Source organism: Corvus moneduloides, chromosome 3 (assembly GCF_009650955.1).
Source record: "Corvus moneduloides isolate bCorMon1 chromosome 3, bCorMon1.pri, whole genome shotgun sequence".
Taxonomy (NCBI): Eukaryota; Metazoa; Chordata; class Aves; order Passeriformes; family Corvidae; genus Corvus; species Corvus moneduloides.
In genome coordinates, this window is record NC_045478.1 from 41,711,875 (window position 1) to 41,726,627 (window position 14,753).

Consider the following 14,753-nt stretch of genomic DNA (forward strand, 5'->3'; position numbering starts at 1 on the left):
CAGCCATTATGCTTTACAAAGTTGCCTACATTCAGTTGTCATCATTTGCCTAATGCTATAACTGAAAGATATCTAAAGCCAAAAAAGAAAAACAAAACCAAAATCTTTTTGTTCTTTGTTATGGCTAGGATTCCTAGACACCACTAAACCAAAAATAATAAATAATTACTTCAAAATACAGAAACAAAATTCTGTGCTTGTTTTCTATCACCTTTCTTCAACTTCCTAGTAATTGTTTCCATGATGCCTTTCTGCACTAAGTTAAAGAATGATCTTGCATCAGTATGCACAACCACCATAAAGGCCCTTGCACATTCTTAATTTAGCTCTCTTCAGAATAGCCAAATGCAGATTGAAGAGATGGACAGAGAAGAACTTTCTAAAGTTCAGCAAAAGTAAATGCAGGGTCCTGCATTTACCTGGGGAGGAATAACCCCAGTCACCAGCAGAGGCTGGCGCTGACCTGCTGGAAAGCAGCTCTGTGGAGTAGGACCTGGGGGTCCTAGTGAACAACAAGCTGTCCATGAGCCAGCAGTATTTCCTTGTGGCCAAGAAGGCCAATGGTGTCCTGGGGTTCATTAGGAAGAGTGTTGCCAGCAGCTCGAGAGAGGTGATCCTGCCCCTCCACTCAGACCTAGTGAGGCCACATCTGGAGTGCTGTGTCCAGTTCTGGGCTCCTCAGGACAAGAGAGACAGGGAGCTCACAGAGCAGGTCCAGTGGAGGGCTACAAAGATGATGAGGAGACTGAAGCATCTCTCTCATAAAGAAACTGGACTTGTTCAGCCTCAAAAAGAGATGACTGAGAGGGTGAACCTCATCAATGTCTGTCAGTATCTGAAGGACGGTGCCAAGAGAATGGAGCCAGGCTCTTCTCAGTGGTGCCAAGGAATGGGACCAGAGGCGATAGGAAGAAGATGATGAACAGGAAGTTCCACCTGAATATGACGAATAATACTGTGCAGGTGACTGAGCACTGGAACAGGTTGCTTAGAGAGGTTGTGGAATCTCCCTCAATGGAAATATTCAAGAACCATCTGGGCACAATCAGGTGCCATGTGCTCTAGGGTGACTGTGCTTGAACAGGGAGCTTGGACCAGATGGCCCACTGTGATCCCTTCCAACATTACCCATTCTGTGATTCTCTCATTGAGCTCTCTATAAAGGATTTTTTTCTATCAATTGAGCTAAATCTGTAGTTGTTTCTTTCTTTGTCCCATTTTCCCAGTTTAGGCAACAGAGCTACAATCAGCACCTCAGTATCAGTGTCATCAGTGCTGTGCAAATGTGGACTCAACTTCTCACCCTTGGTCTTTGATTTATGCTTCTTACAAATGCACAGATCTTTTTTGACATTTCATTTGAACAGCTGTTAATCTTGAATCAGTTGTCCAAAAGTTGACTTCTCTGGGCAGATCTATATGTGCTGCTGTGGTAATATGAAACTTAGCTATTTAAAAACATTCTGAATGTAGGTCCATCTTGCAAATAAAACCCATTTGCATTTCCTATGATTGCTTATATTTTGTTGTTTCCTGTACTTTTTAAACTGCAAATATTTTATATTCTAGGCAGTCACATCAGTGTCTCAGAAGCCCAGTAAATCTATGATGTCCATCTTGCTTGGGGGAACCCCACTGTTTTTTGGTGACAAAGTTCAGGCAGTAGTCCTAATCCAGTTAACAAATACTTTTTTTGATACTTCCAGGAGTTTTTTTAAGTCTGAATTTTGCATTTTGGTAACCAAAATTCTTCATAACATTTTTAAAATTGTACACACTCACCTGCTTACATCAATAAATCATTTCAATTCATGCAAGAAAAGAAATGTCAGCCTTATGATTATTATACACCCACTTTTTGCCACAGAAATTTTTAAAGGAAAGCTGTGCAAGAGTGCAGTATGAGTAAGACAGCATAAGCAGTCTTGTAAGATAAGTATTGAGAGTTTGGAGTGCTTCCAAGTAGGTTGATCTTGAGTATAGATTATCAATACCATCAAAAGGAGCATTCTGGAAGACAGCGTATACCCCTAAAAGCTCTGTGCTCTAATTAAGCCAAACCCTGGGCAAGATGGAAGCAGAGAAATTCACTCTTAACAGTGATGTGAGAGACTCTTCTGTTCTGCAGCGTTAATTCAATGGAGTTCAGACTGGTTTTTTGGGTCCCAGCTAATAATGTTAGTCTTGGAAATTAATCTGTAAAGCCAATAAGCTATTCCCAAGAATGGAAATATGATTTCTGCAAAGCCGATTTCTCAATTCATTCTTCCTGTAAGAAGAAATGGAAATTAATGCAGTTGTTTACATGTACTAAATATAATATGCTAATGGACCAGTCATAAAAAAAAAAACCCCTCTTTTGAAAGACACTGTATAAGTGGAACTAACAAAGTAGGTTTTTACATAAAGGAATAGGAAAATAGGAAAGTTTTTCTCTTTCTACATGTACACAGACCAAAAAGTATATGCTCTTCTCAGTAGGAATACAAAAACTAATTTGTTCTTACTTTAATATAGCACCTGAATTAAGAGTACTCTCCACTGCTGGTGAAGTCAGTCATTTAGCAGTGTGTGGCCTCTGAAATCAGAACAATGCTTTCAAGAAGAGTTTAAAGAGACTTAGTGGTACTGCTACACTGTTAGTCAGAAATCTATTTTAAAGTGAGCATGTAACTTTCAGTCAGTGTATATAAATTCAAACAATTGCTTCATTTGAAGCTTCAAGTTACACAAATCATCAGTGCAAATTTCTGTACAAGCACAGAAATTTCCTATATACCTGACTGACGTGTTCACGCAACAAGCTCCATGTCTCTTGTGTGTGTTGATTAACTACACTTATCTCCACAAGCCAGAATATGACTGCTCTGTGTAATCTGTTTGCAGGAGAGAGATTAATTTTCATGTTTTACAAGCCATGCAAAGCTACATTTTTGTTTTTATAGGTTGGGTAAGTCACACTTGATATACAATGATGGATTTATATACTACGGTTTTCAGGATGAGAGAAGATATTTGGAGCAGAAATACTATAGATCAATATTTAAATGGAAAAATACATTAACAGGTAGATATTAATCTAAGAAATGTTACAAAAATTGATAGATAGGATTTAGTTTTATTGGTTTACCTGCTACATTTGAATCTCCTTTTTTTAACCAATGCAAAGTTATTCTATTTTTGTACGCTGAACAGACATATTTGAGAAGAACAAGTTCATCTCTAGAACCAGAAATGTTATGTTCACTAGAAAAAAAAAAAGAGGAAGATAATGCTGGCTACTCCTAATAGAAACACCAGACAGGCATTACATAAAGTACTTTATCCCAAAACATGTCCATAAACTTGTTCTGTATATGCATTATATTTTTTTTGTGTCTCCCTTTCTGGCTTGATTTCCTCTCATTAGAGGTCTGGCAAGGATGAAAAGGATACTGAAATTCAGAACAAATGACAGCATCACCATTATATAAGAATTACACTTTATGCATCTGTCCATATTGTGATGAACAGTCAGTTTTTGACTTGCAGCCTATGAATTTAAAGATCTATTACCTATATATATTTTTATTTTTCATTCCATAAAATTAATTGTGCATATGAGTTTAAGTAATAGATTTGGAGAAATACAGAATATTTTTCATACCATGAGGAATAATTGTTCATTTATCCCAGAATAATTCAGATTATGTTAGTTTATGTTTAAAAAATATTAATTTGCCAATCAATAAAAAAAAATGTTTGCTTTTAAGAAAAGATGGAATAATGGTAGACACTCCTAAATGGAAATGAGATCTTGAGTAATCTCAGAAGAGATTAGGACAAGAGAACTGAGGGAGAGCATCACCCCCAGAAGGAGACAGATGTCAAAACTTTTAGCAAACAGAAGCAAAGGGCTTCAGTTTGTGGAGGAAGGCAAGGGACACAGAGAATTGAATTCCAATTTGTGGTGGGACAATGGTGCACAGACTATAAGAAAAAGAAAATGGTAAGAGAAGAGCAAGGGACATTCAGCAGCAATTCAGAAGGGAAGGAAGCCCTTCAGAACGGAGGATGATTCAATAGCTTACCAGAGCCAGAGTTAAAGGAGATCATGGCCATTAGGGGCTAAGGCTTCAACGTGCAACAAGAGGAGAAAGGATGATAGGGAGATGATTGAAAAAAAGTAAAAGAATCTTGGAGGGGAAGAGATGTTGGAATGAACATGGATGAGTTCAGTGCAATGTGACATCCTTAATAAGCTGACATTTTATGAATAAAATCTTTAATGTTAGTCTTCCCAACAAAATGTACTGTCTTGATGAAATTAGGACAACTCACTTGCAGACCCATATTAATTACCTTTTACGATGTTCACTGAATGTGTTTAAAGGGTGCCAGCAGTAATGAGTAATCAGGGGTAAAATTGGAATATAAATACTTGATATTGCACTTCTTCTTAGGTGTTGTATCATGACATATTTCCAGACTAAAGCTCTGTATACACTGCTGCAGCTTTCAGTTTTTTTAAAGACCTATTAAGAATAATTTAATGGGAATAGAATAACAACAAAAGAAGCAAACAAGTTTCATTGTCCTCTCATGTTACTTATTAAATAGAGCTAAATCTTCATTCAACAGAAGGTGTTAAGGCCCTTTGAACTTGGTTGAACAGGTTTATACTGACACTAATGAACTGCATTCTTTTTCCTGTAATTTTATTTTGCCAGTCTTTCTTTATCGCCTCAAACTCAACCCAATCTTTCTCCATCTTTAAAACTTTTATTAAACAGTGAAAGAATATCTCCTCCTTTTTCTGCCTGATGATTTGAAGGAATGTTGTAAAAAGCATTCCAGAGCATCAAAATGACTGAGGTTATCTGATAGGTTAAAAATATCTGCTGTGTGTTCCTCTATCCCTCTCATATAGAATAAATATAAATGAGAAACATAATCACATATTACCTACATTTTCTTTCCTTTCACTTTAATTTGGGTGACAGTGATAATGAAGGTTAAAAAAGCCAGACTGTTTTTTCAGCCAGACTTTGAAAATTCTATTAGTTCTTAAGTAATCTGTAAATTTCTATATTCAAATAAATGCATTAGAAATATGTGTGCATATGTGTTTTGAAATTTTGTGTGCATATATTCATTCTCTGGTAGCCAGTCAAAAAATTATTTGGAAGAGAATGAAATCTTATGTCTTACTTGCAGTTCTCATGCCCAATGCTAACTTTAACACAAAGCAGGAAGAGTTCTGATGAAAAAGGTGTTGCATTAAGAAGGTAAATGTGAAGTTTGGTTTGTGTTGGTTTTTTTGTACCTGGAAGCAGCTTTTACTGAATGAGGGAGGTGTGGAACTTTGAAACTTAACCTGGAAATGAATTTAAAGGAAATATGCCAAATAACCCCATTAGAGACACCCACCATGGATATAAATCTCACTGCTTCGGGTGAAGAAGTGAGGCTGCTGATGAGCAGCAGGTAATATGGCCCTACTTTCATAAAAGGGCTGGACTGTGTTGCCTCCAGAGAATTCTTTCAACCTAAATTATTCAATAATTTGGTGATTTAAGAGTTAAAGAAAAAAAAAAAAGAGAGAGAGACAATAAGTAGGCTTTAGGTCAGCTTCGTATCTCAGATATTAAGATATTCGAAATCTTATACTAGTAATTGGAGCTACTCATCCACAGCTAATCAATGCAAGAACTTTCACTGATTATGGAATAGTTTAGATGATTAATCTGGAAAAAAAAAATGTATAATTTACAGTTAAGTGAAAGCAGTTGAATCTTACTTCCCCTAAAAGCATTCTTGTCAGTCCTTTCACCAACTTGGGTGTGTTTTACTACTAACAGCATCTTAATTCCAGAGCTTTCCTAAACTGGGTCAGCACAAAACTACTCTTCTTTTTGATTGATTCATGTTTATACCATTTTTATTACAAAATATCTATCTGATTTCATATCTCAAATTCAAAAATATCATTACTAGTTCTACTATCAGCTGATCCTCCTACTGGTGATGAGGTATATACGACCTTCTCTTCCAGCCAGAGGATTTATTCTATCACTGACAGGGCAAAAAGCAACCACATACAAGTGATCAGTTCAGGCATTTGGTCTATCCAGATTATATTTATGTCCATACTATAACTGAATACTAATATCTGAAAATATATCCTTCTTTCGTAGGGGGATGTTTTCTTTATGTGTAGGAGTACATACCAAGGAGACCAAGGAATATTGTTGCAGTACTATCCATTCAGCTATGTTTTGTGCATTATCTGAAAAATTTAATTATTTCAGATTGCTTTGTCCCATTAGTACTTCATTCATCTGACCACTGTGATAGGCTTTCTGCATTTTTGCTGATAAGCATGAAATGGTTCCTGGAATAAATCTAAGAATTTTTTGGCTGGTATTATTTAACACTATCCAGGATGTATTCCAATATTCAGAGTGTTTTTCTGCTTTTCCTGGTATTCAAGTATTTCAGTATGTGCTTGTTTGACATGAACACCATGACTGTGATGTTATTGTTCATAAGCATTTTTTGATCCTTACAAAATGGAGCAATATGCTTTCCTACCTCTAAGCATGGAGAAAAGGATTGAATAAAGTGGTGATACTCATTTCCTGATTTCCAGATGACTGAGTTTTCCAGTGTCACTAATACTCATGCACTTACAATTTCACTCAAACAAATCCCAGTCTTTTCTCAAAGGACTTCTCCATTTCAGCCAGTGTGCACTCCTGGCAGCAGTGATTGGTGATCAGTTTGCAGCAAGTCCTTTGCATCATTCCAAGGGAAAAAGAAACATTTGCCAGAACACATACTTGTCTTTCTGACTTCCAAATCCATGGGAGATATAAATCAATACAGTGGAAATAATTATTTAATTTCTTTGATTTGCCTCACAATTTTCTGCCAAAATAATAGCTGAGGTTTTCTTACTCTTCACAACTTTATATGTATTAAAGCCATTACAGACAGGCAGCCTAGTGCCTCCTTGGGACAAGAAGTTAACTTTAACCTACTTTCTTGATATGTCTAAATTTTTATAACATAGTGCACAAGTCAAAATCAGCATTGTTTCATAATATGTGAGCCTCACCATATATATATGGTGTCTTTATTTATATGAATATATCTATTTATATACATATGGATATTATCTAAGATAGATTTTAATATCTAGATTGTGGCACCTTGGAGACACTATAGATAAAGATTCATGTTTTTGCAGGATTACACTTCAATTTGAATGCTCTTGCAGATTTCTAAAACAGAAATTAAAAATTGAGACAGAAATTGAAGCGGTAAATATACCATCTTAATTTCTGGTGCCTTTTTCTTGAGTTAAACAATACCTAGGTCTCACTTATAAAGTATTACTACAAAAGGTCATATAACTATTCCGAAGGATCTGGGAAGTATAGCTATTGCAAGACTAACACCATTGATTATACAAAATCTACTAGTGCTAGAAAATACAACATTCTGCTAAGCTTTCTGGATGCCTCAGACACGTCTTGCTGTTGAAAAAACAGAGCAGAATTGGGGTTTCTCTACATTCTCCCATGGCAATATATATAAAAACATAATACTTGGAATTTCCTGTATATATCATTTACGATATTGCTCAAAACCTCACAAAAAGTGTTTTGCTTTTTATTCTAGATGTATATTGCCATTTTTGGAAAGTGTTTTTACTTATAAGTATTAAGCACAGAAGGTCCCAAGAATTCACAGCCTAATAGCACATCTGTTCTTTGATTAGCATGGCCATTTTCTGGCAAAAAGGAATACCATTAAGAAAAAGGAGCATCTGAAGAATTTTCTGTATTGTGCCCATGTCTTGAGGTGAATTTATGATAATATTGTATTCCCCTATTGTCTGATTATTGCCCAGAAATGGGTCCTGCAGCTTTAAGCTGGGTCCGGGAGAGGGGGGAGGGAAGCCGAGCTAATTCATTAGTGTGGTTTGCGTTCAAGGACTCACACACATTTCCCCGCGTTCTCACTGCTGCAGAGCTGAGGGAGCACCTTCCTGCTTTATAGCCAGCCTGCTAGTTGAGGCAAGAAACTTTCCCAGGACTGCATACCGAAATCCTCCGGAACTTCTTCTTCTGGAACTGTTGGGCCTAGCTGTGATCCAAGAACCAGCTCATTGGACCCCATGGGGACGCTGCATCCCAGCCTTGGGCCTCCGGAGGGGCCAAGCCAGCTACAGACAGAACTCTAAAATCCACCAGCTTTCTCCGCATCAAGGAGGTTTATTATCTAGCATTACTCATTATTTTTCTTTGCCCTGCCGGCACTCTGCTTGTTACATAAATAGTTTTTTTCACTTTCATCCAAGAAATTTCTTTCATATTGGTGGGGAGGGAGTGCTGAAATCCATCTTCTGTGGAGAAGATGTCCCTTCCAGGGCATTTCCCACTAAACTTGTCTCAAACTGAGACAGCACATCACATTGGCCAATTGCCAACCACTTAATATGCCAATATTTTGAAGATACAAGTTAAGGTAACAGATTTTCAGTCTAACACTTATTATGACAGAATGTTTATAAGATTCTTCCTAACAGGTCATCAAAGATGCTACAAAAACCTCTGATGACAAAGCCAGTCAGTGTAGCCAGAGAGGTTATAAACACTAGTGTTTTTCCAGGGTGACAAGAACCTGAAAAAGAGAAAGGCTATGAGATGAAAAAATACAAAGTACAGAGACCGAAATGACAGTATAAACATTGTGAATTATACTCTGAGAAAGGCCACAGTGTGTGCCAGCAAAGTGAATTGCTGGCTATCAAATGCTTGGAGGGGAGGGAGAGAGGGAAAGGAAGAAAAAAGAGGTGTATAGTTATAAACTGCTTAAGGCGAACTTTTCTCATACTTTGCTGACCTGGCAGAAATATTTTGGGTTCCTAATGGCAGCTCTTTTCACAGCTCAACAGGCACCAGGTTTCCCATTATGTATGAGTTTTTCTAGTCTTCATTGTGCCGTCTGGAAGTGACAAGAAGAAAAAGAAGCTAGCTTTGACACATCTTCCCCCCTCTCCTCCCCCCCCAAAAAAACAGTCAATGAACATTTGATGGGTCATTTGTTGATAGTCAGGAGCTATGGCTAAATAAATTTGTTCTATATTTGCCACTGGTAATGGATGGATTTAGAGGTAAAATGGATATAAGAAGGGAGCTATAAATAACTCCCACCATCTATGTTATTTTACTACAATACTGGGGAAAGAAGGAAAATAAGTTGTAAAAGACTAGAGAACTTTGGGAACAATGATAAAGAAAAAGAAAGCTATCAATAATTGATCCACTGCTACTCTCATAATGACTTTTTATAAGACAAGAAAGTACATGCTTACATAAAAGTAATAATAGTATAATAAAATTTCTTGTCATTTAATGAAATTATTGATGTTAGTTCTTCTCTCAAATATGTACATGAGGGGTATTTTCTTCAAATGACAAGTTTAAGATGTCAACTTTATTTTCAAAACAACTTTTGTAAAATTTCCATGTATAAATGAAACACAGAATCACCGAAGGGGTCAGGTTGGGAGGAATCATGCTGATTCAGCTGGGCCAGTCTCCCTGCTCAACCACAGTCACCCTAGAGCACATGGCACAGGATTCCGTGCAAGCAGTTCTTGAATATCTTCAGGGAGGGAGACTCCACAACCTCTCTGGGCAACCTGTTCCAGTTCTCAGTCACCTGCACAGTACAGAAGTTCTTCCTCATATTCCGGTGAAACTTCCTGTGCATCATATATGCCTCATTGCCTCTTGTCCTATGTCTTGGCACCACCAAGAGCCTGGCTCCATTCTCTTGGCAGCCTTCCTTTAGAGACTTTCAGACAGTGATGAGATCCCTTCTTGGTCATCTCTTGAGCCTGAACAGGCCCAGTTTCCTCAGCCTTTCCTTGTAAGAGAAATGGCCCAGGCCCTTACTCAAATTTGTAAAGGTCTGCTGGACCTGTTCCAGGAGCTCCAGGTCTCTCTTGTACTGAGGAGCCAGAACTGGACACAGCACTCCAGATGTGGCCTCATCAGGGCTGAGTAGAGGGGCAGGATCACCTCCCTCGACCTGCTGGCAGCACTCAAATGAAGTCTTTGCTCTCTTTAAATCAGCAGAAGTCTCAGTATCTCAGACACAAAATACCACTATTTTGCTATTTAAAAATTATTATAATTTATTAAACCTAGTAAGTTACAAACACAGCATATGCTGTGGAATAATTCATTGATTTCCTTCCACAGAAAAGGACAAGGATGGACAAAAATTTTAATAGTGTATGATTCATGAGAGTTACAGGATTGAAGATGATTAATTGCAAATTTTTTAACTAAACCACAGAACATCTGATTAACAAAATCTTGAACAAAATGTTCAGTATGAAAAGGTCAAAAAAACAATCTCATTGGTGGACTGTGTTAAGTAACATGTAGTAGGGGGTTTGCTTGTTTGTTTCAATCTAATCTTCATTTCATCCTCAGGAAAACAAAAAAAAAAAAACAAAACAAAACCCACTAAGCTCTTGATCTCAACAAGTAGTATATAAGACTTTATGAAAAAGAGTTACTTTAAGTATACGGCTGGAATAAATTTTTTTCTGATAGGGAATAGGGAGAATGAAGGTGTTAGCAGAGGTGTGAGGAAGGAAAAACTGTGAGTGTTAAAATTATGAGAGTTAAAATCTTATTTGCACTCACAGCTGAATAAAATATAAATAAATAATCTAATTTGACAAACAGAAGAATTGCTTAACTAAAAATGGTGTAGATCCAAAATATTTAATAAAACTTACCTCTGCAATCTGATAATTAACTTTCTAAGCCATGCAAGAGTTTAAATATGGCAAAAGACTATCCAGAACAAATACAGCGGTACTCAGTCCATAAAAAACCACAAGAATACTAAAGCAAAAACCTACTATGATTCTGAAAGCACTGTACACCAGAAAACATAGGACATCTGGTCTTTAGGGAGCAAAACCCAATTAACAATAATGGAGCATGCAAATTCATGCCAGCTGAGAATCTGACCCCAGCTTTGGTCAATGAATTAATAATTTTTTTCCTCATTTTTATGATTATATTTATGTCAGCATTTTAAAGAGAAAATAATATTTCTTCCATTAAAAAGTTCTTTGTGGTTTGGCTGACTTCTCTGACAGTGACATATTGAGGACATTAATCTAGGATTGGTTCTGTGGGTTTTTTTCTTCCAGAGGTCCCTACGATAAGCAACAGCAGGTTTTCTGCTAAATGTCCTAATGGTGAGCAATACAAGTCCACTTATAATGGCTCAAAATAAATGAATGAGTTATCACTCGATGCAGCAAGGAAATGCACAACTATCCTACAAGTGGCATAGCTGTCATATCTCTCTGCATTATAATGAATTACTGACACTACATAAAAATAATTGAATTATATACATTATAATAAAAATGTCAAAATATCAAAACATTAACAGGCATGGTTGAAATAAACAATTTATTGGCCACAGATCCTTCAAAGTGAACAGCAACGCAAGAACGAAATAATTAACCATTAAGCTGTGAGTCATAGGGTGTTAAAGAGCATACATGCCTTTCTTAATTTTACCATATAGTGTGTATAGTCACCATTAAATTTAATGACAGAACACCCATTAACATAAACACTTGAAAGTGTTTCATGCACTGTATTTGTGAAGTTTGGATCACATACATCAACTGTATGAAATGTGGAAAACAACTGATGTGGAAAGATTATACCAAATTTCTATGACATTTTTAATAATTAGTATTATGTTCTCTGGCCACTAATCTGAACACTGAATCTCAAAATGTAATCATCAGGCCTTCTCTGCCTCTGTTAGGGTCTAATTAATTGTTGGACTAATACAAAAGTGCTTTAAAACCACTGATTAACTTTTGAGCAACTTCTCTGAGTCTGCATCAGTTAACAAAAGTATGAAAGCCGTAATAATATCAGGAGTAGAAGAGAAAAGAAAATTGCCCTGCAAAGAACAATAAGATAAAAAAATATATTTTCTGACAAATATTTATTGAAATTACATTTGCTGAGCTCCCAGATGTAGTAGCATAGCACAACTCTGTATACAAATATACCATTTAAGATACATTATCACTGTATGCATAATTTTTGGGGGCTTGTTCCTTGTGTGGCTGGCACTTCATCTGACCAGTGTTTTAAACTGCATTTTATTTGCACTTATTTATTGTTTTTGGGATGCCTTGATAAGAAAATTTACTACTTCAGATTTCTTTTCTCTTTGTGAAGTGGAATGAGTTCAGAATAAAGGCAGAATCATATAATCTTCCATGTCTTCTTTGTGAGTAAAATAATAATATCAAAAGTCTCACAAATGGCTGGAAAATATATTATTGTAAATTTATATCATTATGTATAGTATGTATATATTAATAATATATAAAAATATTATACTAATTCACACAAGGCTATAGGGAGTGCATACCAGAGAATTAAAAGTAGTTGTGCCTCATGGTCTGTAATGCCCACAATATGTGTAATAGTTTGGAACTGCAATTTCCTTCTACTTTTTTTTCATTCATTGATTCTGGACATCTCCTCATATCAAATATAATATCACTGATATGATCTACAGTATCTCTTGGTCATGGCAGATAATAAAATAATGTTATAATAAATAGGCAGTCATGAGTTGTCCTATATGGTTTTTATTTATTGTTATTAAGCTATTTTTCAAATTGTAAATACTGTCAGATGAATTAATTTCAGAAACTGGGTTCTGTAATTTATTTTTCCAAACACTTTTATTTAAAATAACTTTTTTAAAAGCTTCTCTGGGATTAAAAAGAATAAATTACTTTCAATAGCCCACAAGGTAGAGAATCTCACATTCTCATTAATGGTGATCCAAAACTCTCTGAGAAAAGATCTGCAACTGATCCCTGAAATAATATATTTTTCTAATTTTAAATATAATGAGAAAAAAATTCCAATCTATGAAAATCGCAAGCATTAATAGTGATCCTTTGGTTCAAAAAGGTTCAAGGATTAACAGTTGGTCCATGGGACACCAAATAACATAATTTCAATATGCTATTTCATATGTCATTTTACCTGCTTTTTTCCTTTAAATTAGAGATTGACATAAAGAAAGAAATTAGGACCACAGAAGGTAACTAGATTGGATGATCTAGTCTAATTTTCTGAATATTCAATCTTTCATTTTTATCAGGTTACCCTCATTATGCTTTTAGTTATGTAATCTAGTTGGATTGGGACACACTGGAGTCCCTGTGTATACATAATGGCAGGACAGATGTCTCAGGATGCATACAATTCTTAATTCCCACGGTGTTTATATCATTGCGATTTTGAAAGAGCAGCCAGGAGGAAAACATCATACAAGTGTCACAGGATGGGAACATTATTTGGTAAAGCGCAACAGCAAGTTGAGTAACTATTTCAAAAGGGTACTGTAAGTTTTCTGAGTATGTTATTTCTAGAGCTGTGTGCACCTGGTAATTTAGAGTGATGAAGAGTTCAATACATCTTTGTCCCAGCTGATATTTATCTATCATGCAGTGTGTGACTAGATCCCAGTGGAGTATATATAATAATTAGACCTACACTCTACTTGATTCGCTTGTAGGTTAAAGGGCACAGTCTGAAACTCTGTTCTGTTAAAAACATATTAAATATGATATTAGTGGTCTAAAGCTATATACTTCCCTAGAGACTCCCACTTTTAATAACCTCCAGTATAATAGATAAGGCAGAGGGCAGTAATAATTACTGAAATGGATTTTCTGGCAGAATTAGACATCACCTCCAGGAATCAATAATCATTTTAAGCTAACGTGGTGATTAAATGACCTTCCTTTTATTTTCCTTCATGTTGAGTTGGTTTTTATCTTGATTTAGAGCCACACAGCCAGAACAAAGATAAACAGAGGACTGGCAGCATTACAGAATCTCAGTGAGGCCTATCCCTTATACAGGTAAAAGCATTTTACTGTAATGAATGCATTTGCTGCCTAATCTGTGACTTCTGAAGAATTACAATAAAAATTCTAGATGCAGAATATATTAATGGATTACACCCCAGGACAGCTCTTGTTTTTAAAATATTTTCACCATTAGCTTGGCTGCAGCAGGTGCTATGCTTTCATATTTAATAATTTATTGCTCTGGAGATTCCTTGAGGATATCTGTGTTGAATGGTGTCCATTAACCTTTTCTTCTTCCACATCCTCCTCTGTTTTTTGTGAAGGAGTAGTAGATGACTACATTCCTTTCTTTTCTCCTTAAGGAGGGAGATTAAGAAGCAGCAAACTTCAGCATGTTATGTTTTGATGAGCTACATCTAACCAGATAAGATTGTTATAAAGTTTACTTTAAATTCTTGCAAGGTTTAGTTTCACTTCTTGAAATCCAAAGATCTTCATTTTGGTTTGGTTTTTTGTTTGAGGGTTTTTTTGGTTTTATTTACATCTTCTGAAACATACACAGGTTTTCTGTGATTTGTGGGGTGTTTTGGTTTGGTTTTGGTTGGTTGGTTGTTTTTTGGGTTTTTTTTTGTTTTAATTTGTTTGTTTCAGATACAGGATGAGAAGGGGGTTTGAGTCTAGATTAGAAGAAAGCATGGTGAATGTTCACAAAATACTGTACAGAACAGAAAAGCCTGGAAGGACACTCACAGAAAACCTCATGAAAATGATTGCATTGTCTGTACCAGTTTGAACAACTGGGGAG

At 36.0% G+C, this 14,753-nt stretch overlaps 1 long non-coding RNA gene across 1 annotated transcript; it reads left to right on the top strand.

The window, feature by feature from the left end:
• The first annotated feature begins 422 nt into the window (after window positions 1-422).
• LOC116442041 lies at window positions 423-13,392 on the top strand. Its single transcript, XR_004239358.1, has 3 exons — window positions 423-534; window positions 1,050-1,056; window positions 13,380-13,392. It is a non-coding gene; the product is annotated as an uncharacterized LOC116442041 (long non-coding RNA).
• The last annotated feature ends 1,361 nt before the right edge of the window (window positions 13,393-14,753 follow it).